This window comes from Penaeus monodon, chromosome 17, assembly GCF_015228065.2.
Source record: "Penaeus monodon isolate SGIC_2016 chromosome 17, NSTDA_Pmon_1, whole genome shotgun sequence".
NCBI classification, from domain to species: domain Eukaryota; kingdom Metazoa; phylum Arthropoda; class Malacostraca; order Decapoda; family Penaeidae; genus Penaeus; species Penaeus monodon.
Window position 1 is genome coordinate 6,174,307 of NC_051402.1, and position 5,000 is coordinate 6,179,306.

Consider the following 5,000-nt stretch of genomic DNA (forward strand, 5'->3'; position numbering starts at 1 on the left):
GATGATTATGACATGATATTGATAACGATTGTTATAAAGACGGTGTTGATAATAATTATGGTAAATACTCTGGGTGTGGTGGTGTTGATGGAAGTAATGGTGATGATAATGATAGTGATGGTACTTATTATGATATTGATAATGATGGTGATGTGTTAAGAGTAGCAATTTTACTACAGTACAGAAGTAATATTTCATATATATGTCTTCACATTTGTGCATACTTGCCAAACTCTCTAAATGTATTGAAAGCTTTCGTGCTGGCACTGAGCTCTTGCGTGTGCTTGCCTTTACGGGATCGTGTCCGCATGATTGTATATGCTTGTATATGCTGTGTTTGTTTCCCTTTGTGTGCAAGCTTGTGCCTGCACTCGCTATGGCCAAGGAACAAAACAGAGCTAAATTTACTTGGGCTGCAGTTCACTTCCAATTGATTTTTTTTACTGATTCTAGGTGCAAGTTGGGGTGAAGGGAGCGAGCCTGGGGTGAGGGAAGGAAGAGGAAGGGGCGAGGAAGATGGAACAGAGGTCCGGGAGAGGGTTGGAGGTAAGCAGGGGAGAGACGGGAATGAAAGTGGAGATAGAGAGAGGGAGTTGTTTGAGGTGGAGGTAGGGAGAGGAGAAAGGGATGTAGGTAGGGAGAGGAGAAAGGGATGTAGGTAGGGAGAGGAGAAAGGGATGTAGGTAGGGAGAGGAGAAAGGGATGTAGGTAGGTAGGCGAGCGAGGCCGGCAGGATAAGGAGAGCAGACGATACGGAGAGGAAAGGGTGGGTTAGGGAGTGAGGGCATCAGGGGGGGAAGAGATGGGGGAGGAAAAGGAGAGAGAGGAATAGGGAGACGAAAAAGCTGGGGAGAATAGAAGAGGGGAGCGGCGCCAGGGTATCACGGAACATGAGGCAACTCCAGGAAAAGAACGGCTGATTATAGCTTAATTTAGGTTTAAAATTTCGCGTAATTTTGGGGGCCTGGTTCATGGCTCGCTCGTAAACATGGTTGTGCTTTTTTAGGGATGCTGAGTGAGTCATAGATGAACATTGTAAAACAAGAAACAAGAAAGCAGTTAAGAGAAAAAAACAACGTTTGTGGTATTTTTGAATTTCAATATGTTTTTTTTTTTTTTTTTTTTTTTTTGCTTTAGAAACACGAAATGCAAAAAGAAACCGATAAAATATGACCCTGCTATCTTCCGAAGTCTAAGACTGCCCCAGGATCCCATTTTCATAGTTTTAACAGTCTTTTTTAGTGAGTAATACCTTTTGTTCCGAGAGTGAAGGCAATAATCCCCCCCGAGACTGCAAGATTTAAGGCGAAAAATCAGTTTCATGAACTTTCCTTGCACACTTGTCAAGCACGCGGTAGTGAAATGTGGGTTGTACGACCGTAGACTTTATACGGTGAAACACTGGATCCTCTTTTGCTCATTTCTCTCCATAGCAAATTTATCTATTTTCCCTACCTATATCGTCCCTTTATTCCCGTATCTGTTCCTCGTAACATCTCATGCAGTTTACCCCTACCCATCAATCTGTTCCTATTCCATATACTATCCCTCTGACTGTCAAACCGGATGGCCCATCAGTCACTCCGGCCGGCAGTTCATTTGCATGCTTGTTAGTGTGCTGTCCCTCCCTATACATAGCACCCGAATGGCTTCTCGTCTGCATGAATAGCGCTCTCCATGGATGCCTGATTGCTTGCATAAAGCACGAACTGCCTGCACCTTCCCCAGTGGGTGCTCCTCTTCCTGCCCCTCCCCCCTCCCCCACCCTTCCTTCCTTCCCTTGCGCTTTCATTCCCTCTCCCTTTCATCCTGGTATTTATTCCCCCTTGAGATGGCCTTTCAGAATAACATTTTCGTTTTCTATTCCTTTCTGTATCTTTTCTGTATTTCCTTTTTCTCCCTTCTTCCACCTCTTCCTCTTTCACTTCCCCCTTGTAATCGTTCTCACTTGTCTCCTCATCCTTGAATTACTCTTCCCCGTTTCGTCTTCTTTCTTATCTTTTAGTTTCTACCGGCTATCACTCTCCTCTTTTGCACCTTTTATTTCTTGCTTCAGGTATTCCTCCTCCCTACCCATGTTTCAACTTTCGATTTCTATCGTCCATATTTATCACTTTCTTCTCCTCCTTTTTCTTCTTTTCCTCCTCCTTTCCCTACTCCTTCTTTATTATCATCATTATCATTATTATAATTGTCTTATTATTATCATTATTTTTCTTATTATCATTATCGTTGTTATCATTACTCTTATTATCAATCTTATTATCATTCTCATTCTCCTCCTCTTCTTCTTCTTCCTCCTCCTCCATCTCCTTCTCCTCATGATCTTTCTAATCCTCTTTTTCATCATCCTTATCATCTTCCTCATTCTCTTCCTCCTCCTCATCCCTCTCCTTCTCCTGACTTGCATCGGTTCCAGATAACTTAAGATGTTTGGATGCCTTTATTTACTCTCTGCTTTCATTGGCTTATACTCAAGAAGATATCATTTGCGAAGACCCCATCCTATCCTCTGCTAATTCCCTTCCCTCCCTTCCTCCCTCTCCTTCCCACCCTCACCTTCACCTTCCCTTCCTCCCTCACTTGACCTGCCTCTCCACTACCCCTTCCTCCTACTGGGCGTCTTCCACATTTCCATTTACTTATATATTATTATCATTATAAAGTTTAGTTTCTTGAAGGACTGGATACACACACGCGCGCAAACACCACACAAAGACAAACACACATATGCAAGCCATAAACACGCGAACACACACACACACTTCAACAAATTGTCACACACACACACGGTCGCATATCTCTATCCTAAATGAGGTGAGTGGGATCTTTGAAATGGAAATGATAAAGCCAGCAGATTTCGAGACCAATGTGAAATGACTTTACTCCTTTAGCTGCCAAAAACACATTAAGACAAATTAATTTTTTTTGTCGTTAAGAGTGCAAGAGAAAGGGGGGGGGGGAGGGAGGGAGGGAGGGAAAGAGAGAAAGAGAGGAGAGAAGAGAAGGGAAGGAAAGGGAAGGGAAGGGAAGGGAAGGGAAGGGAAGGGAAGGGGGAAGGGAAGGGAAGAGAGAGAGAAGAGAAGAGAAGAGAAGAGAAGTGACCTAGGTTCGAGTCCTGGTCAGGGAGGGTTGTTATTTATCGATATCAATGCGGCATTGCATTATTCCATCTTTCAAGAGAAGAGAAGAGGAGAGAGAGAGAGAGAGAGAGAGAGAGAGAGAGAGAGAGAGAGAGAGAGAGAGGAGAGAGAGAGAGAGGAGAGAGAGAGAGAGAGAGAGAGAGAGAGAGAGAGAGAGAGAGAGAAGAGAGAGAGAGAGAGAGAGAGACAAAAGGGAGAGGAAATATATAGCAATAGAAAGAGAAAGAGAAAGGGATGCAGAAAGACAAATAGAACGAAATATAAAAAGTTACATGAAAGATAGGAATTGGAAAAGTCAAGAACGAAGGGGATGTATAAAATATGGGATGACAGGTAGAAGGAGGAATCCGAGAGAGCGGTCAAAGAAAGACATTGATAATATTTCTTATAATTTCTTATAATTTCTTATTTTTTTACTATTATTATCACCATTACTTCCTAGATATTTATCATTATTATCATTACTCATCATCTTCCTTTTTCTTCTTCTTCTTCTTCTTCCTCTTCTCCCCCTCCTCCTTCTTCTACTTATTCTTCTTCTTTTTCCTCCTCCTCCTCCTCCTTTTCCCTCCTCACCCTACCCCTCCTCCTCCTCTTCCTCCTCCTCCACCACTACACCCTCCTCCTCCTCTTCCCTCTCCTCCTCCTCTTCTTCCTTCTCCTCCTCCTCCTCTTCCTCCTTCTTCCCTCAACACACATAAATAAAAAAAACACATTATACATACAATTGCTTAAGACGTATTTGGACCTATAGTTAGTGCACCTATAGTTTGTGCAGTGTTAATGTATGCACTTTTAGAACCTCAAAGAGTAACCCTAATACGGTGCGATCGAAGGAAAGCTCAATGACTGTTCAGCTTTGAACCTTTGAACCTTCTCTTATTCATGATTGGGAAGTTCAATATGTGAGCGTGTGTGTGTGTGTGTGTGTGGTGTGTGTGTGTGTGTTTTGTGTGTGTGTGTGTGTGTGTGTGTGTGTGTGTGTGTGTGTGTGTGTGTGTGTGTGTGTGTGTGTGTGTGTGTGTGTGTGGTGTGTGTGTGTGTGTGCGTGTGAGCTAGAAATAGATAATATTCAAGCCAGAGGCTACTGAAAAGCTTTGATGTACGAGGGGAAGGGGAGGGGGAAAGGAGGAAAGAGGGAGAGGTAGAGGTTAGGGAAGAGAGAGGAGGGAAGGGGAGAAGGGGAGAAAGGGAGAAGGAGAGAGTAGTAGAAAGAAGACGAGGGGAGAAGAGGGGAGAGAGGAAGAGGAAGTGTGGAGAAGAAAGAGAGGAGATGAGGGAATGGAAGTGTGGGGAAAAGGGACCTAAGAGGGGGGTGGGTGGGAAGGAGAAAGGGGAAAAGGAGGAGAGAGAGAGGTGAGAGAGAGGAGGGGGGAGGGGAGCAGAGGAGAAAGGGAATAGGAGGAAGAGAGAGAGAGAGAGAGAGAGAGAGAGAGAGAGAGAAAAGGAGAGGAGGGAGAGAGAGAGGAGGGGGGGGGGGGGGGGAGAGGGAGAGGGAGAGAGAGGGAAGGGAGGAGAGGAAAAAGGGGAGAATGAGGGGAGAGAGAGGGAATGGGAGTATGATTCCTGAGACGTACGCGCGTGTCCGAGTGGGCGTATGTGTTACGTGTAATATTCGTATGTGTTTTCGTTTTTTTATTTTGCTGTTTTCTTGCCCTTTTTGTTGTATTGTTCATATCGTTTATCATTTATGTCATTTTTTTTCTTTCATAGCTTTTCCTTTCTTTCTCTCTCTCTCTCGCTCTCTCTCGCTCTCTCTCTCTCTCTCTCTCTCTACACACACACACACACACCCACACACACACACCACACCACACACAACACACACACACACACACACCACCACACCACACACAC